Below are 24,046 nucleotides of genomic sequence, written 5' to 3' on the forward strand. Positions count from 1 at the left end.
GCAGACGAGTGCATGGAATTGTGTTTAAATTCACTTCCAGTTCTGAAATTCTGTGAGTCTTTGAACTCTCTATGGAACCATAACCACAGCATTCTCTGTGAGCTAATTAATGAACCACTGCCCAACCTCAATCAAATCAGGCCCATCCTGGTCCAAGGACGAAAGGCAAAACATATCTCTTCCTTTAGGTAAACGGGAGAGGGACTTTGGAGAAGGAAATAGAACTCTTTTGGAAGAAATTCTCTTCTGACCTTTGTACCACCTGCCCACCTCCCACTTCTGAGCATAAAGACTTAGAAACAGCAAGAGAGGGGGTTCTTTCTAAGATGGTAGAACTAGCTTCAACCTTTCCCCACAGCTGCCTTTAGGGTCTACATAGAAGGAGCGTGAGGAGGAGACTAGTGGGAGGAAATACAAACAGATGACAAAGATACAACTGACTGCTCATCTGCAGAGTGATTTCCAGCCAGTTTCTTCTTCCCAGATGCCCCAATCTCTCTCAGTTCTCTACTGAGCCATTTACGCTGCTTATCTACTTATTCTCAGGGTTGGGGAGTATCTGAGAAGGGAGAACTGTAAATTACGCTGTCAAGTTGGACAGTACAACATGAGAAGTGGCAAGGAGGTGAGAGCCAGGGCCTTCCCGCAGAGCAGCCAGATGAAAATGGTTATAAATAAAGCATGGAGGCCGCCACTCGAACCCTCCGTCCTTGACATCTGCACACACGCTCCATGTTCTTGGCAGCTGGCCAAAGGCCTGTCTACATATTGGCTTCTTCACCTGTCGGGCATGAGATTGTCCTCTGGCTGCCACCTGTAAGCAGTCCCTTTGCATGGCCTGCTCTTGTAAGCCAGTTCTCTTTTTCCTTTTGGTCCATGAGGATGAGCAGCAAATGCCAACTGGATGGTGAATGACGTGAGGTTGGGTCTGATTTATCCTTGAAACCCAGTGCTTGGCAAAGTGTGGTTATATGACAAATGTTTGCAAAATGACTGAGGGAGCCAATTGAAATTTTTGAGGCAATTGCTTGTCCCCACCATGACCTTTCTCTCCAGATGGTTCCTGGTCTTTTTTTCTCGGGGTCTATGTAAGGATGCATTTGGCTGCAAGTAAAAGAAAATCTCCCAGAAAGTAAACGAAACCGTTAAAAATTTTTTAAAAATATTTGTTACCTGTATGTTTCCTTCCACATTTCACTATTTCACATTTTAATGGGTCCCCTATTTTCAGGTGATGCAACGGAACCAGGGATTTTTTTTTTTTCTAGAGGGGAGAACAGTCCAGGCAAAATATAATGGACCAGCTGTCCCGGGATTAGAACTGACACCCCACTGAAGGCCTTTTACTTTATTTTTAGGTCCTCCTTTTTAGTCTCTCTCATTTTTTCATTTCATCTTATTTACTGCCTTGTTTTATTTTTTATTATTTTATTTTTCAATTACAGTTGACATTTAATGCTATTTTATATTAGCGTCAAGTGTCCAGCATAGTGATTAGACATTTATATAAGTTACAAAGTGTCCCCCCAATGATTCTAGTCCCCACTGGCACCATACCCAGTTATGACAATATTATTGACTCTGTTCTTTAGGCTGTACTTCACATTCCCTCTGACTATTTTACAACTATCAATCTTTTCAAACCCTTCACCTTTTTTCACTCAGTCCCCTCAAACCCATTTCCATTTGGAAACCATCATCTATTCTCTGTATCTATGAGTTTTTAAACACTTTTGTTTTGTTTTGTTAATAAGATGGGAAGATAGGTAGTGCCAGGATTGGTTTATTGTCTCAAAAATGTTGGCAGGAACCCAGGTCCTTCTGCTCCTTTTATATTGCCTTCAACTGGGCATCTAAGTAGGAGTTTTCTTTGCTTCTTCTACATATTTTTTAGGATGAATGTGAGTCTTCTTTTTAAAAAAATCAATTTTTATTGATTTTAGAGAGGAAGGGAGAGAAAGAGAGATATAGAAACATTAATGATGAGAGAGAATCATTGATTGGCTGCTTCCTGCATGCCCCACTCTGGGGATCAAGCCCATAACCCAGGCATGTGCCCTGACTAGGAATCAAACCATGACATCCTGGTTCACAGGTCAACACTCAACCACTTTGGTTGGGCATGATGGACATGAGCCTTTACAGCATTGGTTGTAAACTGATGACCTCATAACATGTTTGGTTAGCTTTCAATATTTAAAAAAAAAATCAGTTTCCAACATTTAAAATGTAAAGCACAGAATTTTGAGTTCTCTTTCAAAATCACGGGACCTGGAAACACTGCATGATCACCACAAGCAGGAGCCGGCGGCAGCTGCGCTCTTTCAATGAGGCGTGTGCTGTCCAAGTCTCCGGGGTCCCCCAGACCCCCAACGATGGCACCTGCTCACCGCCATTCATTCAGGTCACTCCCAAGGGAGCCCCTGCAGTAGAGTCTGTACCCTACGTGAAAGATTTCACATTCCCATGGCCAACAGTTACAGGTCATCTATCACAAAGCTTTTGCAGCTACTTTTTCCCCTAGAAATTGCTCTAGACTTCCTCACCCAATCTTCCACTGTTGGTCCTTCCTGGATTCCACCCATTGGCTCCATACAAGTCTCCAACCCTCTCCCGCCCTATGAATGGAAGGCTGCTCAATTTTAAAACATCTCTCAAATGAAAACAGAATTAAGGTTTTGGCTGTGTATGAGAGAATAAGTCAATATCCTGACATTGTACAAGGTTCATAAAGTACAGAATAAAAGAAAGCAGTGGGAAGGAACCATCATTCCACTCCTCAAATAACACTGTTCCTACTTGGGTGAATATGATTTCTTGGCACGTCCAACATGGCAGACACTGCTCGAACTTCATTCACTCCTCCAAACAGCCCCAAAAGGTAGGTGTTCTTCCCAGCTCCCTTTGACAAATGACAAAGCAGAGGCATAAAGAAGTTAGACACATTTCCTAAGGACACACAACTGATACGTGTTGAAGTCTCGGGTTTTGATTTAGGCAGGCTGGCTCTAGAATGCACTTACTTGGATCTGTTACCAGACTCCTGAGTATGTGCCTATATACACATTGAATATATAATTTGCTGGAGATTGCATTACTCAACCCTGGAAACAGTACAGTGGGAATTCCCTTTGTTGAGTTTTCAATGAACTCATAAAATGCCTCTGAGAGCCCAGTATTTGGGGCAGTCCCTCCTATTGCTGTATTTCAGTTGCTTGTCCATCATAGTTTTCTCCTTGGGGAACCAGACTCCTTGTGTGGTTGACTCAAGGGGTCAAAACATTGGCAACACAAATCTTTTCTAGCTTAGGGATTTCTAAGTAGTAATATGGAGCTGGTCATTTCTTTTTGAATACAAAGGGTCATGGGAAAGAAGTAAAGGGAATAATATTTTATTTTTGAGCTAGCATGTGCCTGGTACCTGATCCATGTTATCTCACAAGGCCCCATGCAGATGGACATCATTATCTTCCTTCCTTCCTTCCTTCCTTCCTTCCTTCCTTCCTTCCTTCCTTCCTTCCTTCCTTCCTTCCTTCTCCAACCCTCTCCCGCCCTATGAATGGAAGGCTGCTCAATTTTAAAACATCCTTCCTTTCTTTCTTTCTTTCTTTCTTTCTTTCTTTCTTTCTTTCTTTCTTTCTTTCTTTCTTTTCTTTTCTTTCTTTCTTTCTTTCTTTCTTTCTTTCTTTCTTTCTTTCTTTCTTTCTGTCTTTCTTTTTATTCAGGCAAGGAAAGAAAGGTGGACTTCAGGGCACACAGCAGGAAGTGGCAGACTGGAATTTGAATCCTGTGAGTCCAACTTTAAAAGTCATTTTTTTCCTCCACTATTCTATACCATACTCCATTGGATAATGTCACTAATTATAATGGCAAGGGTAACCATCACATAATTTTGTCAGGAGAATTATGGACTCTCTAATGAGAATGCTCCGTGCTCTTTTTTATGGGCATGAGGGTGAGATATATGCTCATAATGTGAGTTGATTGATTGATGGGTACACTCACTTCATATCACAGAGTTGTCCTTGACAAGGCAAGTGTAAGTTCAAGTTTTGAGAATAGGATAACTGTGAAGTACATTTCAAGGGGATCAATGTAAATGAGGAAGCCTATTGTATTTCTCCGTAACACATGTAATGTGGCTGCTCCGTCAACTTCTCTTTTGTGAAGATCTGGCGTCCCCAAAGCCAGTCAGCCTGCTGTGATGGTGACTGTAACAAGTATAGACCCAGGATTGATGTGCTAATCACCGTTGATTCAGAGCAATCCCTCCCAAAGCTTTACAGCATCATGATAGCACCATTTATGGATCTTCTTTTATTATGCAATGCCTAGTTTTAAAGCACTAAATAAGTGTCTTTTCAATGAATGAATTCATTGAGCAAATTCTATGAGACCGGAATGAGCTGGACATGAGACTATTCTGAGGTGAATAAAGTCCAGCTCTTGCATTTAAGAATCTCATTCTAGCAGAAACAGTGGGGCTCAGTGGTTGAGGGTCGACCTATGAACCAAGAGGTCATGGTTCGATTCCCTGTCAGGACACAAGCCCAGATTGCAGGCTCAATCCCCAATGTGGGGCATGCAGGAGATAGCTTATCAATGATTCTCTCTCATCATTGATGTTTCTATCTCTTTCTCCCTCTCATTTCCTCTCTGCAATGAATAAACATATATTTAAAATATTTTTAAAAAGTATCTCATTCTAGGCAGAGGGAACAGCATGGTAACAAAGGCATATATGTTTGGTTAATTATTGACATTTTGACAGTATCTGAATGCCGTAGGTCAAATGAAGAGTTTCAGTGGAAGAGGGTATACAAGGAAGTAGGGGGCTGGTCATGAAGTCTTCCAGCATCCCAGGGCACACCTGGATGTCATTAAAGGTTGAAAAAGAATGAAAAATTCCCCATGCTCACCCTGTACTGCTGAGTGCATTCTGAAACAAATTTCTTCAAATAGAATAGTTTTTTTTCCCCCTGTACTTCTGCAATAACCAGTCTGAAGAATCTGGCATTTAAAGACACAAATGTTTCTAAAATACCCCACCACAGCGAAATATCTGAAAATGTTTCTTAATTGTTAGGAACACTATTTCTGTATGTGCTTGGAACGAGGTTTTTTTTTTTAACACCACCCTTCAAACACACCATCTTTTCCATCCTGAGTGTCTGGGAGGCTGGTGCTGAGTGGTTTAATAGAGAAGCTGTCGTCTCCTGCGCATCACGCCTCCACCCCAATGCACTTTCATTTCTTTTCTGCTGGGTAAGTGCCCTGAAAAGGTCACCGTAGATATACAGCCCAGCGTGTGGAAGGATGTCAGAGGATCCCATAACCAGCCTGGCGAAGGCTTTTGCAAATCCTTGGGCCAAAATGTACTTGAATCTGTCCAATTTGAATGCGCTCCATGTTCATGTACCAAAGCCATGGCCTCTCCAATCTGCCTCAAGCAAACACAAGCCCCTAAACAGCTTCTCAGGAAAGCAGACTCCCACAAAAGGGGATAAGAGAGAGGCGGGCCATGCTCATTTTACAATTGAATGCCACATGGGGCGGCTTTGGATTGCATTCTGGGCCTTGGGCAGTGCCTGTCCCCTCTGCTGCCACACCCCCTCCAAGAAATCCTCCCTGCCCCCACCCTCAGTGTTCACTGAATTTGCCCTTCCTGAGTGCACGTGCCAATTAGCATTGCTAGTGTGCAATTTAGCTCTAGGGTTGCCTTGATCTTCTAGTTGTCACTGCCTCCTCTGCAGCACCAGTGGTGTGGGAACCCTGTACCTCAGGCATTAGGAAGTGTTCAGAGCTCCCAGAATGTGGCAGGCTCTCATCGCCCTGGGAGTCCACTTGAGCTGCTCTGTGACTTGGAATGCTTGTGCCTCCCTTGGTTATTAGTCTGCATTAGTCAGCCTGGGCTGCTATAACAAAATAGTATCCCAGACGGAGTGGGCTAAACACCAGGCATTTGTTTCTCACCGTTCTGGAGGCTGGGAAGTCCAAGATCAAGGTGCCTGCCAGTTCAATTCCTGGTGAGGGTCCTCTGCTTGGTTTTGCAGATGGCCACCTTCTCTCTTGTCCTCACATGGTTGAGAGAGTGATCTCTTTCTCTTCCTCTTTCGAAAAAGCCACTAATCCCATTATGAGAGCTCCACCCTCACTACCTCATCTAATCCTATTACCGCTAAAGGCCCACCTCCACATACCATCGCATTGGGGTTAAGGCTTCAACATAAGAATTGGGCAGGGAGGAGGGGGCAATAATTCAGCTCATAACATAGAGCAACTCCTATTCTTTAAATCTTGACCCAAATGTCAATTCCTCCAGAAAGCCTTTCCCAATTCTCCCAACATGGGTAGAGTTCTCTGCAAATATATTTTATCCCAACACGGGTCAAACGGAACCACCTCAGACCATTCATTGGTCTTTCTTCCTCATTGGATTGTGAGCCAGTTGAGGTTGGGCCTTGCCCTTTGTCTCCACTCCCAGTGTACGCAGTGTACGTAGTAAGTGTTCAATAAATGATTTAAGGAGAGCAGGAGACAAGCAATTACTTTGAAAAGAAATGCATGATAGATGAGATTGTGGTGTGCCCCTAAGCAGGCGTTATGAATGTCAATTTATACTCCAGGCACCACGAGAGCAACTTTTGTGTGGGCATGCATGCTTGCCAACCTCCTGACCAGGGGAGGGGAGGAAACCAACTCACACGTCTGTTCAGAGGGACCCTGACTTTTCAGCCAATGTGTTCAAGTCAATCCTTATTTGATCTTTCTTTCTTTCTTTCTTTCTTTCTTTCTTTCTTTCTTTCTTTCTTTCTTTCTTTCTTTCTTTCTTTCTTCCCTTCTTTCTTTCCTTCCTTCCTTCCTTCCTTCCTTCCTTCCTTCCTTCCTTCCTTTTTTTTTAAATTTACTAATTTAAGTCAAAGCTTATCTATGGACTTAGGAAGGCAAATCCTGGGGGCAGAGCCTTGAAGACTTACTATTCACTGAGTAAGATGGGAGAACCCTTTATTCACGACTCTCCCACAGCTTACAATATTTTGTTCTTTTCATTTTTTTCTCACCCTTACACCTTCAGGCAATGTGACTGCTTCTGGCAGGTGGGGAGGAAATGCTCATACACTGAGATGGGAGCAGAAGAACCTGAGAATAAATGATGTGCTGGAGTCCCTGCTTTATCCAGGCACCACTGATAGCCACTCGGTAAATATTTACTGAGGGAATGAATGACTAAACATTTTATCTCTGGGTTTCTTTCCTTAGCAGAATTTTGCATTTCCCCTTCCCCAAGAATATAAAGGTTTGTCTAAGAATCCCCCTTCCTTCCTACCAAATAGGGGAGGGGTTTTGGGGATTCTGGGAGCTGAACCCATATCTTTTAGACCTGGAACCCTTATCTTTTGTGGATGGCACATTCACCAAGTATGGTCCATAAGTAAGCCTGGACTCCTTTATTTGGGATTACTAGTAAGTACTTGTACATCCCCCCCATTCTATAATGGAGCCCACGGTCCTAACTAACTCTTTGGGGTCCATATACTTCTAGATTACTCCAGATGTTTTCACTCTCTATCCTTGTACAATGAAAGGTTCCAAAGGGTCTATTGAAGAGCTGAACTCCCGGAACCCCACAATTCAGGTCAACCCCACAACCCCATCTCTGCACTTTGACTCCCTGCTTTACTGTATGTTCTCTTGGTGTCCTAACTCTCTAGGGAGTTAGGGATAGGAATGCTCAAGAAAATCCACATGCGGAAGTAGCACATCTTAGGGACCCCAGCTCTGAACCCCTTCAAGACAGAGCTGGGACCAGTGAGGCAGGCAACAATATTTGCAGTTGATGTCATAAGTATGCCAGTTCCATGGAAGGTTTTGAAGTGGTGAAGCAATACATCCAGTGCCTGTTTTAGAGAGATGGATGCTAATAGTGTGCAGGTTCAATTGGAAGGTACAGGGTGAAGATTAGAAGCAGGAGGATTTGCAGGGGGGGATGGGTATTGGAATTGCTTAGATAAACAATGATGAAGGACTCACAGGCACCGTGGAGATGGAGAGGTGAGATGGGTAGGAGAGATATGTAAGAGATCGGCTCGGTTGAAGGTGGAGTGTGAGATAGAGGAAGGGATCAAACACAGTTGGGAATCTGAGCAGGTCCTGTTGACATTATCCAGAACAGAGAACACAGGAGAAGGGATTGGATTGGAGGGAGGGAGATGATGAATTCCATTTCAGATCTCTTGCATTTGAGGTGTTTATCAAGGTGAAGTGACAATTAGACCTTTAAAGTTACGTGCAGAGACCAGGAGAGAGTCTGGTGATGAGCGCCTGGGATTGGTTGGCATTCAGGTAACCACTGAAATCATAGGTGTGATTGAGACTGTTAAGAGGAAGTGTAAGAGAAGAAAAAGAAAAGAGGACACTAAGAATCTAACTTTATGGTTCCTTATCTCCATGATCAGAAGCATTACCTGGGTCCACTGGTTCAAAAGAAACGGATACACTTAAATGTGACCAAAGGTGGGTTAAGCCTTTGTAGGAAGTAATAGATCTGAGGTCACCATCTGCTCCAGTGCATAGCACAGTGCTTGGCACGTTGAACTCTATCCTATCTATGTCATGAGTGAATGAAAGAACATTTTCGTTGCAGAACTGGAGGCCAAGGGGATATCTGACAGTTGTCTCCAAAGGTCTGAAGGGCTGAGTTGCTACAGTGAGAGGCTTACTGGTTTGAAAGCTTAAAATCATGGTCTGGATCATGCAAAGAAGAACATTTCAGCTGTCACATCAAAGAAGACCCCTGTCAATAATAAAAAGAAATGAATGAATAGTAGTACATGAGCTGGATGTCCCTGGAGGTGATTAAGCCTGAGGCCGAGTGGTCATCTGATCATCCTTCAGGATTCCCATTGTCTGAAGGTTTGAGTTAGCCCCTCTGAGATCCCTTCTGCTCTGACTTGAGAAATCACTCCGTAGATTCATGGAAAAGACATATATCGGAATAAAGTTTATCTGCATTCATTCAAATACCAGGTTGGTGACCTTCTAGTGGTATGATCTTGAGAAAATTATTCATTCTTTTTGAGGTTCAGGTTCTTCATCAATAACATGGGCTTATCATGCCCATTATGAAAGCCGAAACCTATTCTGTCAATCCTCACCCAAGGATATTTTTCCATTGATTTTTAGAGAGAGTGGAAGGGAGCGGGAGATACACAGAGAGAAATGTTGATGTGAGAGAGACATATCAATTGGTGGCCTCTGCATGTGCTCCTGACCAGGGCCAAGGATTGAGCCTACAACCAAGATACATGCCCTTGACTGGAATTAAACCCGGGACCCTTCAGTCTGTGGGCTGATGCTGCATCCTCTGAGCCAGACTGGCAAGGGCTGAAACCCACTCTGATATTGTACAGGAAATGGCAGCACGTGGCTACTCCAGCATGTGAAACTCGAGGGCTGGGCTAGGAGGTTGAGGCGATTTGTGGTCAAGGTTTTGCTCAGAACACTGGATTAGATAGTTGGGTGCTCCCGGGATCCAGAGCCCCAGATCGGGATCCAGAGTCCCATGGTGGCAGAGGCGATGTGGCCCAGTACTGTCCTCAGCAGGCCTGACTCCAGCCTGGTTCTGCTGAGTTTTGTGCATTCTTGGATCATGATGGTGGAAAGGTTGCAAGAGAGGATGAGAAGGAAAAGTGGGCAAGATTTGGGGATGTGGGAAGCATCAGTCGGGGATGCCAGAAAGGGTGATGGGGCAGACTTAAGCTTTGGAAATGTTGAGTCAGGGGCACCATTGGAGCACCCCATGGCATTATGAGTTTTGGAAAGGAGGCAGGGGTTAGAAATGGGTGGGAATTTTAGGTCACAGTAAAGACTTGCGGTCTAGGATGTCACGGGGTATACAATTAAGTCAGGCCCCTACGGTGATGACTTACTAACCCACATCTCAGGCCTCCACTGAGAACTGTCTGAACATGACTAGGCTCAGGCCGTGGGAGCTCCTGCTTTGGGGTTGGGAACACCAGGGCTGGGGAAGGCTGGGCTCTCTGCAGTGATGCAGGGAAGTCACAGGCTCCTCCCGGCACCCTCCTTGGCCGCTGACCCCTCGACCCTTTCCTAGCCCATTTTTCTTGAGTGCTAAATGGTGGAAGGCAGACAATTAAGCCAGAACCAGAATACTTCTGCTGTTGGTTTCCTTAATTGAATCTCCTACACATTCTTTATAAATAGATTTAAGCAAGACACTATGTTCTTTAAATTGTGCATTTCTGTTGCTATAGAAACAGTTGCTTTTACTCCCCATTCCTCCTTCCCCCAAAGCTTAGCCATAAAGCAGAAGTTAGCACCTGTTTTTCCAGGCAGGTGAATTATCTACGAATCTTTGTATTCCAAGATGGTCTCTATGAGTGGGTCAGAGTAACCTCTTTAGGAGAAGCATTGGGTGAGAGTCTGTGATTTCGGGTGATATCATCCATCCTTGCTAACCCTTCAATTGATAAGTGACTCATCCCATAGATTCATAGACTGTCGGAACTGGAAGGGATCTCTAAAGAGAGAATTCTCATAATAATAATCAAAATCTGCCTTACGCTGTATGTTCAATGCATTCATTAGTTTCTGAAGGAATTCTTTAATGAAATCATTTGTTCGAAAACATGTACTGAACACTAGTACTGGTCCCAGAACATTGCAAGTGCCCATCACATGGAAGCAACAGGGCAAATATTTCTCCGTGATAAATACAGCTGTCCACTCCTCCAGCCAGTGGGGGATCTGTACGTTTGAGTATAATGTTCTATGCCACGTGCTGGATAGAAGGGTGTGTGCAAAGCATCATGGGAGCTATGGCATGTCACAGATCTACTTCCTCCGTTTTTTTCAATTCAAAGCAAAAGATTAGAAGGCAAGATATTTGGCAACATCGCATGACTATTAGTGAAAGAGCCGAGTCTAGGACCCAGGTGTCCTGAATCCCAGTCTGATAGCTTCTTCTACGTCATGTTGACCCTCCAACCGTGTTCCTCCAGCTTCAGTGGGCACTGGAGTCACGTGGGGATTTGGTGAACGTGCAGACTCTGATTCAGTAGGTCTGCGGCAGGGTCCGCATTTCTAACCAGCCCCTGGGTGAAGCTGAGGCTGGCCTGAAGTCTGCACATTGATGAACAAAGCTCTAAAACTCTAGTCTTAACCTTTGCAGATATTGCATCCCCTTGAGCATCTAATTACAGCCATGAGTTCTGTGTTGCCTAGGTCAGTGGTCGGCAAACTGCGGCTCGCGAGCCGCGGTTTGCTGCTCTGTTGACTAATGAGTTTGCCGACCACTGACCTAGACTCTTGATTCCAATAATTACAAGCTGTTGTTGTTCCTTGTGATTAAGCCCCTACCAGTGGTCGGCAAACTCATTAGCCAACAGAGCGGCAAACGGCGGCTTGCGAGCCGCAGTTTGCCGACCACTGGCCTAGGTCACTTGGTTGATGACAACAGAAACTTTGGCTAAGGCAATCAATTACTAGTATATGTATCATTGTCTCTATATGAATTTATATAGGTACATATATTTACATATGTAGATTTCTATATATTCATATACATACATGAAGATATACATATATATCACACATATACAAAGAAGGGGACCAAACCTGCCCCTGGGTCTGGCCAGCAGCACCCCTGGCAGCCCCTGCAGGGGACCACTGTCATGGTGAATATGTTTCAGTTTCAGACCTTTGTCACCCTACTGAAGATGCAGTTTTTCAGGGAAGGGAGCCTGGTTGACTTCGCGAAGTCAGTCCAGGGCTGGCTCCCAGCCAGGGGAAGTGTGGGAACTTCGAGGACAGTTCCCTGCCTGTTGTGTCCATCGATGCAGGGTAGTTGACCCAATAGGAGATGCTTTCATCAGAGAAGCAGCAACGCATGCTGGGCAGTCAGGAGAAATAGTCGCCAATGAAAACCTTCTCTCCAGAAAAACGCCCATCCATCCCCAAGCAACTAGGCAGCAACTCCAATTCTCACCTTTCCCATTGCTACCTGCTTGGTCCAGGGACTCTAGGACATCCACTCTCATGTGATCACTGCATTCGCTTCTGAAATCACCTCCCTGCTCCATGTTGCCCCCTTTGTTGGAATCCCATTAACCTCACAGCTAAATCAAACTAAGTCGTCACACTGCTCTGCAAGATGCTAGGTGCCTGCCCCCTTAATCTCTCTGTCCTCCTCTCCTGCCATCCGCTCCATTGCTCAGTACACTTGAGCCACATCGGCTTCCTTCCTGCCTGAACGTGGCAAGATTTTCTCATTCCAGGGCCCTTGCACTTGCTGTTCCCTCTGCCTGGACCGCTGTCCCAGATGATTGTACTCTTCATTCCCTTCCTCTAGTCAGGCCTCTGCTCCAGTTCACTTTCTCAAAGAGAGCTTCCAGCTCCTGTTACCTGAAAAGGCCACCTGCTGGCCTGGTCACTCTCTGACCTCTAAGCTTTATTATTTCCAGAAATATATATTTGTTGAGTGTTTCTTCTCTCACTAGAATGCAAGCTGCTTGAGGGCAGGAACTTTTTTTTGGGGGGGGGGGTAACACTAGACCCCAGAAAGGTGTTGGCACTTGTAGGTATGATGAAGAGGATGAGTGAGCCCAGCTGGTGTGGCTCAGTGGGTTGAGCATTGCCCCATGAATCAAGAGGTCTCAGGTTCACTTCCCAGTCAGGGCCCGGCCCAGGTTGCTGGTTTGATCCCTAGAAGGGGGTGCACAGGAGGCAGCTGATCAGTGTGTCTCTCTCATCGTTGATGTTTCTATCTCTCTCTCCTTCGCCCTTTTTCTCTATCTAAAGATCAATAAAACCATATATTTTTTTAAAAGAATGAGCGAGCATATATCTATGACACACACACAAACATATTTTTACTTGTGATTTCAGGGGATTTGCATGTCTTCTGACACCTGGGGGTCCATACATTTTGGGTTGGAATCCTCTGCAGTGGTCCAGGTGTCTCTAATTCTGGTGCAAGAGGTCCTAGGAATTCAGCAACTCTCAGCACTCTCTTCTCCCATTCCCCGGGCTGGCTGTGCAGAGAGGACAATGCCATTCCACTTTGCAACTTTGAGTGACACATTTGGAATTATAGAAGAGTTATAATTTAAAAAATGAACAATAACTGATACTTTTCCAGGGTACATAATAAAACAATTTAATTATAAGGGACCTCTACTATCATTTGGTAAATACAAGGGCAGAATAAATTCAAGGGAAGAATAAAATTTCAGTTCAGTCCAACAAGTATTTATTGAGCCTTCACTATGTGCCGGTCAATCCCCTGGAGACCAGGGAAGGCAGCAAAGGACCTGTCCTCCTGGAGCTTATATTCAGGAAGGGCTGGGTAGACGATGAAATAAAGCTAGGTATGCTGGCCAGAGTGTGCTAGAAGGAGAAAGAAGCTGCATAGAAAAAATAAAGTTGGGGGAGGGGGACAGGCTGTGCCATTGATGAGGGGAGTTGCAATAATAAATGGGATTTTCAGGGAAGGCTTCTCTATGGGAACCAAGAATTGAAGGAAGGGTGGGAGGCTGTGCCACGCCAGCACGGCCAAGGGTGAACCCGAGCGGGGACGATGAAAGGATTGAGAAAAGATAGACAAGAGATCGAAAGCTGGGTATCGGTAGGACGCTGCTTAAGCCAGCAGCACCACGGACTACAAGCCGTGTCTTTATTTTATAGCCAGATGCCAGGAGGCAAGGTAAGGGCGTGGTCAAGATGTTTACAACATTCTGGTGAGTTTCGATCCTACTCAATTACATGCACCTGATCAAGCTTTGTTTTCTTGCAGCCTATATCACTTAGGCACGTGGGGCCACGTGTTCAGACCATAGGTTCAAGCTTACAACTAGAGCTGTTGGCTATCATTGTGCTGGGAGGGCTCTGCCCTCCAGGCTGGGACTTGCACGTGGCCACGAGAGGACTGTGCCCTCTCATCAGTCCAAGGCTTGAACCTGTCCAAGCACTGTAGCCGCGCTCCACAAGAGGCTATAAAGATACTTTGGGAAGAGTGTTCTGGGAAGAGGAAACAGGAAGTGCAAAGGCACTGAGGCAGGAGTCTGCTGAGCGTGTCCCAGCAAGAAGGCGTGTGTGGCTGGGATGGAGGGAACAATGAGAGATGGGATGAAATGTAGTCAGGCCGGAAGATGTAGGGCCTCGTTAGCCTTTGTAAGAACTTTGGCTTTTATTTTGTGCAAGGTAGAATTTTTTTTGGAATTCTGGGAGCAGAGGAGTGACACGATCCAGCTTGCATTTTAACAGGATCCTGCTGGCTGCTGCGGTGCAAGTAAACTCCAGGGAGGGAGCAGAGAAACGGTGGGACATTAGGAAGATCAATGATCATCATCAAACCAACGAAACCAACCTTTATGCTCTCCCCTGCCTTGCAGGTCTCGCCCACAGCCAGTGTCATGGGAACTTGGAAAGAGGTCATTTCTGTCAGTGACTAATTAGCCTGGGGAGAGAGCTGCCATTCCCTGCAGCTATGCCCCACGCTGCCCAGACAGAGGACGCCAGGAGGTGTGTTTGCTCCATCCAGTGGACAGTGCCCTGGGGGCTCTCCCAGCTGCAAGATGCAGAATCATCATCCTCGGTGGGGTGCAGCTGGCGAAGGGCAGGATGATAGGAAAACGTAACAAAGGGCGTTCAAACCAGGACCCACCCCGCAAATTGGTATCCGTTCCATGCCGTTCATGGCCGACTGAGTTTATGTTATGGGATTCAGATGCTCTGAGGCCCAGTCAATCAAAACCGTGTTTCAGGAATGAGCCAGGGATGGAAGAATCGGCTGTTCTGTTATTAAAAGAAATGGATCTGCTCGGAGTGTATCATACATAGCACTAAGAGCCTACCTGGTGGATAAATGCCCTTGTGTTTTTTAATCACCAAAGACCTGGAAAGTCGAAAATCTGCAGAGTCTTAATGACAAGTCATCGTAGCAAACACACGATCACCTTCTGTTACTGATCTGGAAGCTGAGACTCAAAGAGGGCTAGTGAATGGCCCAAGGGAGGCTAATCACTCTAGTGAAGGATCCCTCCCCCACCCCCGAAATTTCAGTGGCTTACATCACAGTCCAGCTATAAGAGGCAGGCAGGCATCTCTGCCAGGTTCCTTCTGCCATGTAAGGTAACACATTCACAGGCTCTGGGGACTAGGACGAGGTCATCTTTAGCGATAGGGGGTGTGCACATGGAGAATCTGTGTTTGGTGGAGTTCTCACTCGGTGAGATGCCACGGATAGGCCAGCGCACCTTGTGTTTTGTTTGGTATCTGCAGGATCTCTGCTGGGCACCCACAATGCCCTGCAAGATGGCTTTGCTTCTCTAACCTCTATCTGGTACTGGAAGGGTGGAGCGAGGTGCCCAGCAGGTGTTCCTACCTGCCAATCACCCTACCGCCTAGGCTAATCCTGGAAATTCCATATAGTGGATCTTTCGTCTTTGAATTTAAGGCTTTGATTCTTTTAAAAGATGTGTGATAAAAAGAAATGGGGAAGGGAGGAGTGAAATGATTGGTTTTTATCAGCTGTTTGGACTTCAGAATGAATCTATTTTTGATTATTTTTGTTGAGAAAAAATTGGATGGAGATAAGAGGGGAGCAAAGGGACTTTGGGTGTGTATTTGTATGGAAGGGAGGGAATCCATCGGGCAGTGTGGGGGGGTGTTTGGGGGGCTGAGGAGGTAGTCGCTAGAGAAAGGGAGCTTAGAATGTGATGCTGGGAGGCAGAAGGTGAAACCTTGTTTTCAAATACGGTCTCTACTCACCAGCCTGTGTCTCCGGCTTTTCTGGGCTTCGTTTTGCCTGGCATTTCTCTCTATGCTCACCAAGAATTGTATATGACTATCCAAAGTCTAACATTTGAATGGATCAGGTGGCTCTGCTCAGGTGCTAAGCTTGTTTCCATTGAAAGCCCCCCAGTGAGAGGATGCCAAACAGCCCCCCACACATATCTTCTTCTCTGGAATCCTATTCAGAGTGGAAGGGATGGACCTTCCAGTAGAGGACTCTTGGGGTCCCCCCCCCAATATGATTTCCCAGGCAGAGGATCCCAAGCCACCTCTCCTGCACTCCTTGGGATCTCTATGTATCTGTAGTGCTTTGTGCTACAATCCCAGGGCTCATCGATGGGAACAGGGTGCTCGGTATCGATCTGCTGTGAGGGGCTGGAGTTATGGAGAGCTGCAGGCTGGGGAGTGAGTTGGAGGGAGGACAGCATATTCTTTTATCAGCACAAAAGGGAGCCATAGGCCAGGCAGGCTTCAGCTTCTGTTGCATCAGACCTTAGTGTTCACTGTGGGGTAAGCAAGGGATGCCTTTGAGGGACCAGCAGAAAGTGGCCTAAAGAAGAGAGAGCTCATGGCTGCTTCAGCTCTAGCCAGAAAAATATGAAGTGCCCTGGGCTGTAGTCATTTGCTCGGGCTGCCATAGCAAAATACCAGACTGGATGGCTTAAAAAATCCCAGAAATTCACTTGTCACAGCGCTGGGGGCTGGAAGTCCAAGATAATATAGGGTGTCCCCCCAAAATGTACATACACACTTTGAATAATTATAAAGGCAGTGGCTACTAAAACATTTCATTTTTAAAATTGAGCTATCAGCTGTTAAAGTGTGTATACATTTTTGGGGGACACCCTGTAGTATCAGCAGGGTTGGTTTTTCCCGAGGCCTCTCTCCATGGCTTGCAGACGGCCACCTTCCCGCTGTGTCTTCACATGGCCTTTCCTCTGTGCATACACACCTGGTGTCTGTCTCTTCTTATTTAAGGGCACTAATCCTATTAGACCAGGGTCCCACCCTATGACTTCAGTTAGCCTTAATTACCTTCTTAAAGGTCCTGTCTCCAAACACAGCCACAATGGGGTTTAGGGTTTCAGTATATGACTCTTGAGGGGTACACAATTCAGTCCATAATGGGGATCATGCTTCTTGGGGGTAAACAGCCAAGGAGAAACCTGTAACTTCTAGGAAAAAGTGCCTATTTGGAAAAATAACTACTGGAGACACACTTCATTCTGAAAAATATCCCAGGGACACATATATTCTTGAGCAAAAATACCCACCATGAAAAGTTCTCACTAAAAATGTTCTTTAGGAAAAATAGCCCCTGGGAAAACTGTTCATTATAAAAATGCTGACCATGATAATATTCATTAGGAAAAGTATCCATTGCAAAAAAAGGGGAGGGAACTCTATTGAGAAATAGCCTTTCTAGGAAAAATGCCTACCAGAAAAATTTTCTCTAGAAGAAATGGCCACTTAAAAAATAGGCACAGGAAAAAATATCGACTGGAAGAAAATCACACCTTGTATTAAAAATACCAACAGAAGCATATCCTGAATTGGACAAATACTCACTGGGAAAATATGCATGAGAAAATGATATTCATCAGGAAAATCTTTATAGAGCCTTTATAGAGCCTTTGACTATCATTCATTTTGTGTACATCCTGTGTCATGCATTCTTCTAATAGCTTCATGTCTATTAACTCATTCCTCAGCTGATCTCTGAGAGACAGGTACTAGTCTATCCCCTATTTTTCATATAGGGAAACTGAGTCAGGGAGCATTACATAACTTGCCCAAAGTTGCACAGGAAGTTAGTGAGAACCCCTGGCTTTGAGCTCAAGCATTCATTCTTTCATTTGTTTATTGGACACCTACTAGCACTGTGTTAAGCAATGGATTCTAACACTGAATGAAGCATTAACCCCAGTTTTAAGAAATTAACATGGGAGACAGATTCATAAGTAGACAATGACGTTACAGTGAAACAAGCCTTTATAGAGCCTTTATATATTCATCTTCGCCTTGGAAACCGAAGCAAAACATTTCCACCAGCCCGAAGTTTCTTCCTGTGCTTATGAAAGAAGCTACAGTAAACCACAGACCCCCTGGGAGTAACAGCCCCTGGGGAAGCATCAACACCCAGGAGAACGCTCATCGGTGCATTGGGAAAACCCATTCCCAGGGGTAGCTCATCAAGACACATACCTCGGGGGACACTTGTTTGGAACCTAGTCTGGAAGGGAGGCCTCTACCCACTGTCCAGTGGGGTTTCGCTCTTGACCATGTGAGATGAGATGGCCAACTCATGCCTGGCTTGACCTGGCTCCTGAAATGGGCTGCAGGAGCCTTGTTGCAAGAGGGGAATTGGTAGGAGTTCTAAGTTCTCTTGATTTTTAAAAGCCTTTATTTGTATACTAGAGGCCTGGTGCACAAAATTCATGCATGGCGGGGGGGTTCCCCTCAGCCCAGCCTGCACCCTCTCCAATCTGGGACCCCTCTCACAATCCTGGATTGCTGGCTCCTAATTGCTCACCTGCCTGCCTGCCTGATCACTCCTAACTGCCCCCCTCCCCTGTCGACCTGGTCACCCTATACTGCTCCCCTGACGGCCTGGTCGCCCCCAACTTCCCCTTCCGCCTCCCTAGTCGCCCCTCACTGCCCCCCTACCATCCTAATCACCCTCAACTGCCCCCCTTGCAGGCCTGGTCACCCCTCATGGCCCCCCTGCCAGCCTGGTCGCCCCACGCAACCTTCTGTTCAGTCGTTTGGTTGTCCCTCACTAACCCCCCCTGCCGGCCTGGTCATAGGCAGCCATCTTGTGAGGGCATGAGGGTTAATTTGCATATCACCTATTTATTATACCTCTTTATTATATAGGATGGTCTAAACCAGTGGTCGGCAAACTCATTAGTCAACAGAGCGGCAAACCACGGCTCGCGAGTTTGCTGACCACTGGTCTAAACCCACCAATGTGCTAGCTCCATGAGTTCAGGTCCCTGCCTATATAGTTCATCTCAGCATCCCCAAAACTTATAGAAGCCAGTGATCAATACGTAAATATTTTCCAAAGAAGGCATGTGGACCATTGTATGGCAGAGATGTTAACTGCATGGATGCTGGAGTCAGATGACCTCATTCCAATCCCCGCACCACCGTTGCCTGGCTGGGCAGCATTGATTAACTTACTTGCTAACTCTGAGCCTCAGTGTCTTCATCTGTGCAGTGGGGACAATGATGCTTTTCTCCTACGGTTATTGTGGGGAGTAGATGAGGTCATGTCTCTTGAGTATTCAGCAGCGTGTCTGCCACATAGTAGGTAGATGGTCAAGAAATAATCAGAAATGGTGCCCACCTTCACAAAGTTTACAGACAGGTGGGTCATCCCATAGCCACCATCCCTCCTCCCAAAATCCCAAACTGGAGACGGGGGCCCAGAAAGGCTGATTTTTCAAAGTCCAGCATCTGCAACTCCAGTGTTCTTATTCTTCTGTCGTCTCTAGAGAACATGTGTGCTGCAGGGTTCCATCTGCCTCTGTAAGAAAACATAAATTATTAAAATCATGAAATATTGATGAACTGTTTTATTAAACAGAGAGACTTTAATGTATTGATTATGAATTGAGAAAGTCTTAATGAGCTTCAGGAGGAGAAGCATGTGGGAAACGATGGTGAGCTGATGTCCCGTGGACGAGAGGCAGTTATGAGAGTACGTTCCCCTTGTCACTGTCATCTTGCATTTTTGCCACCGGGCCCTTTAACACCTACGTCTCCAGACATTAAATGCCACCCAAAGAGAAAGAGGAGGGGAAACATCCTTGTTACAAAAACAACAAAGTGCCCGCTGGCCTGGCTCAGTGGCTGAGCGTGGACCTGTGAACCAGTCAGGGCACATGCCCAGGTTACAGGCTGGATCCCCCAGTGTGGGGCGTGCAAGAGGCAGCCAATCAATGATTTTCTCTCATCATTGATGTTTCTGTCTCTCTCCCCTTTCCTCTCTGAAATCAATAAAAATATATTCAAAACAAAACAAAACAAAAACATACAAAATATTGTATTTCCATTGGAAAGTTACTTATGGTTCCCATAGGCTCTGGAACCCTGGCGGTTAGGGTTGCAGCTGTTTTCATTCTTAGTTGCTTCATCCAACACGTTTCTCCTGTTGAAGTTCAGGAAGGATCTTAGGAGGAAGGATCTTAAGAGAACTTGGCGTAGGCCAGGCCAATACTCCCCTTTTAAGCCGAGCCCACCAAGAGGAAGGAGGGCTGACCGTGAGCAACGTGGGGATTAAGGGTGCCGACCTCCTGCAGTTGAAAATGGACATATTACTTTTGACCCTACGGTCGGCCCTTGGCATTGGCCGATTCCACCAACCGCGGATTGAAAACAATATATTCGATTCCCGATTGGGAATCTGCGGCCGGGAATGCAGGGATGCTGTTTCCAGGAGCGGTTGGTTGAATCTGCGCAAGCGAAACCCGGGCCTATGAAACCCGCGGATGCGAAACAGCTGATGGGAAGGGCGGGCTGTATTTATTGAAAAAATCTGTGCATACCTAGACCTGCGCCATTCAAACCTGTGTTCAAGAGTCAACCGTCTCCTGTCCGAGAGCTCACAGGTCATTGAGGTGAGGACTTGGCCTGTCCCCTGTCCCCCGTCCCCTGTCCCCTGACTCCCAGGCTGGGATTCTTCAGCGTCCTGGAAGGGGGGGAGAGGGGGCGTGGCTTTTGGGTGGTGGGAGCTGTTCAAATGTGGAGCTGGCTCTTGGGGTTTCCTCTTGGTGAACTGTGACGCCTCCATCGTGGGCAGTAGGGAACAGAGGTTGCATAATCTCTTGACCTCTTGGCAGGGGATTTGAAATTCTATGGACGGTGCCATCGCCCCGTCTGTCACCCGTACGGGCCTGCGCGGCTGCAGAATCTCCAGGGACAGCTCAGGCTGGCAGCGTTAGCCACAGCCTCACCTGGGGAAAGTGGGGATGTGGAGGGAAGGAGGGAGAGTCCGCTGTCAGGCCCTTACAGCCGCTTTTGTGGGTCGGGAAAGTGTCAGCACGGATGAGGGGCTGGAGCGCAGGGACGGCAGTGGAATGGCCCAGGGTCACACAGCCTCTGGGTGGCAGACCCAAGGGCCAGAGCCTGTATGTTTGGAGAGCTGGGCTCCCCTTTCCTGTGTAAATACCACGCTGCCTTTTAATTATACGCAGAAGATCGGGCTTATTCACGTGGGCAATCAGAAAATAAGGTCACACCCGCCACGGGGGATTCGCTGTGCGCCCTGAGCGTTTTCAGACAAGGGCTGAGGTTTTCTGGACACGCGCTCCCGGCGAGGTCGAGGTGTGAGTTTGCAGGGAGACCTGCAGAGGCGAGGGGCTGGTGGCGGACTGCATTTTGCCTCCACGTTTGTTAGGTCTGGTTCTTACAAGGAAAGTTGGCAGGAAGGGTCCGGGAATAAAAGCAGCTAATATTTATTGAGCACTTTCTGTGTGCCAGGCAACGGTGCCAAGGGCTTTGCTCCCATTAGTTTGTTCTGCTTTCACAGCTACTGTTTTTTACGGTTATTTTTTCAGAGTTGACAGACAATGCTATATTAGTTTCCAGTATACAACACAGTAATTAGATATTTATATACCGTGCACAGTGGTCACCTGTGATAAGGCCGGTACCCATCTGGCACCCACATGGTTAGTACAGTATTATTGCTTATTCCTTATGCTGTGCACAGCAACCTTTGAAGCAGGGGCTATAATAAGCCCATTTTACAGAGGAAGGCACTCAGCTGAGGCACAGGAGGTGTAGTAAATCATCGGAGTTAATCCTGAAGCTAGGGTTTGAGCCCAGAAAGATGGACTGTGAGTCTATCTTTTATTTTTAATTGAGATTTAATTGACATATAACACTGTGTTTAAGGGGTATAACATATTGATCTGATACACTTATATTGCAACATGACTGCCATTGTAGCATTAGCTAACACCTCTGTCCCATCACTCAGTTATCGTTTTTTTTCTAGTTCTGGCAACAATTAAGATATATTGTCTTAGCAAGTTTAATGTTCATACTATATCTTTGTTGCCTGTATTCACTGTACTGTGTATTAGATCTCCAGGACTGGAAGTTTGTACCTTTTGAGTCCCTCGTGTCATTTCATCCACCCCCACCCCACCTCTGGCAACCACCAATCTGTTTTCTGTATCTAGTTGTAGATTTCACATATAAGTGTGATCATATGCTATTTGTCTTCCTATGTCTAACTTATTTCACTTAATATAATGCTATTAAGCTGTATCTATTTTGTCACACATGGCGAGATTTTATTTTTTTGTGGCTGAAGAATATTCCATTGGACATACATACCACACCTTCTTTATCCATTTATCCGTTGATGTACACTTAGATTTCCATATTTTGGCTATTATGAATAATGCTACAATAGATATAGGGGTGCATATTTCTTTTCAAGTTAGTGTTTTTATCTTCTTCAGATAAATACCCAGAAATGGAATTGCTGGATCATATGGTAGTTGTAGTTTTAATTTTTTTTTTTTGAGGAAACTCCATACTGATTTCCATAGTAGCTGCACCAATTTGCATCCCACCAAGAGTGTACAAGGGTTCCCTTTCTCCACATCCTCACCATCACTTGTTATTTCTTGTCTTTTTTATAATAGCCCTTCTAACAGGTGTGAGGTAATATCTTATTATGGTTTTGATTTGCATTTCCCTATGATTAGTGATGTTGAACATCTTTTCATATATTTGTTGGCCTTCTGTATGTCTTCTTTGGAAAAATGTCAGTTTACATCCTCTGCCCACTTTTAAATCAGAGTGTTTGTTTTTGTTGAGTGATACGAGTTCTTTATATATCTTGGATATTAACCCCTTCTCAGATATATGGTTTGAAAATATTTGCTCCCATTCAGTAGGTTACTTTTTCATCTTGTTGATGTTTCTTTTGCTGTGCAGAAACATTTTAGTTTGATGTAGTCTCCCTTTAATCCTTTTTGAGTTAATTTTTTTGTATGGTGTAAGATAGTGGTCCAGTTTCATTCTTTTGTATGTGATTGTCTAGTTTTCCCAACACCATTTATTGAAGAGAGTATCTTTTCCCCATTATTTATTCTTGGACTCTTTGTTGTACCATATATGTGTGGGTTTATTTCTGGATTCTCTATGTGTCTGTTTTTATGCCAATACCGTACAGTTTTGATTCTATAGCTTTGTAATATAGTTTGAAATTAGGGTGTGTGATGCCTCCAACTTTGTCCTTTTTAAAGTTTGAATAGGCTATTTGGGCTCTTGGTGGTTCCACACAACTTTTAAGAAATGTGTATTCTGATGTTGTTGGGTGGAATGTTCTAGAAATATCAATTAGATCCAATTGGCTGATGTTATTATTCAGTTCTTTGATATCCTTGCTAATTTCTTGTGTATTAGTTCTAGCTATTACTGAAGGAAGATTTTTGATTTATTTATGTCTACTTTTAGTTTTGTCAGTTTTGCTTCAAGTATTTGGAAACTTGTTGCTAGGTTGCATACACATCTAGATTGTTATGCTTTCTTGTTGATTTGGCCCATTATCATTTTGCATTGTCTCTCTTTACCCCTGGTTTTGTGTACTTTTGGCCTAAAAGTGCTTTAAAACAGGTGTGCTTTAAAGGTATTCTGTCAAGAAATCCTCTTTGTTTATCTTCATCTGAGAATGCCTTTATTCTAAATTCATTCCTGATATAGATCACTAGATATAAAATTCTAGATTGGTAATTTCTTTCATCTGTTAAAAAAAATTAATAGTATTTTCTTCTTGCCTTTATAATTTCTCATGAGAAATTCATAGTCATTGATTAAATGTTCCCCTTTAGGTAATGTGTTCTTTTTCACTGGATGCTTTCAGGATATATTTTTTTTTAATTTTAATTTCAGCAGTTTGAGTGGGATGTGTCTTTGTATGTCTTTTTTGGGATGTATTTTGTTTGGGGTTAACTGAAACATCTTTGGCCAAGCTTGGGAAGTTTTCAGCCTTTTTTTCCTACATGTATTTTTTCACCATCCCACTCTTTATTTTTCCCCCTTTTGGACTCTGATGACACAAACATTAAACCATTTTTTTTATAATGCCACCAGCCTATGAGGGTCTGCTTATTTTTTTCAATCGTTTTTTCCCTTCTGTGTTTCAGACTGAGTCATTTTTTGTCACTGCACCTCGAAGTTCACTGAATATCTCCAGTCTGCAAGTGAG

The 24,046-nt window shown here is 45.0% G+C and overlaps 1 long non-coding RNA gene across 2 annotated transcripts; it reads left to right on the plus strand.

Annotated features, from left to right (window-relative positions):
- The first annotated feature begins 3,733 nt into the window (after positions 1-3,733).
- Positions 3,734-24,046, plus strand: LOC114232696 (uncharacterized). Of its 2 annotated transcripts, none has more exons than XR_008556541.1 (3): positions 3,734-3,789; positions 7,076-7,200; positions 23,985-24,046. It is a non-coding gene; the product is annotated as an uncharacterized LOC114232696 (long non-coding RNA). The 2 variants fall into 2 exon arrangements; XR_003618789.2 differs by lacking the exon at positions 23,985-24,046 and adding an exon at positions 14,412-14,734.

The sequence above is a fragment of the Eptesicus fuscus genome, chromosome 7, assembly GCF_027574615.1.
Source record: "Eptesicus fuscus isolate TK198812 chromosome 7, DD_ASM_mEF_20220401, whole genome shotgun sequence".
Taxonomy (NCBI): domain Eukaryota; kingdom Metazoa; phylum Chordata; class Mammalia; order Chiroptera; family Vespertilionidae; genus Eptesicus; species Eptesicus fuscus.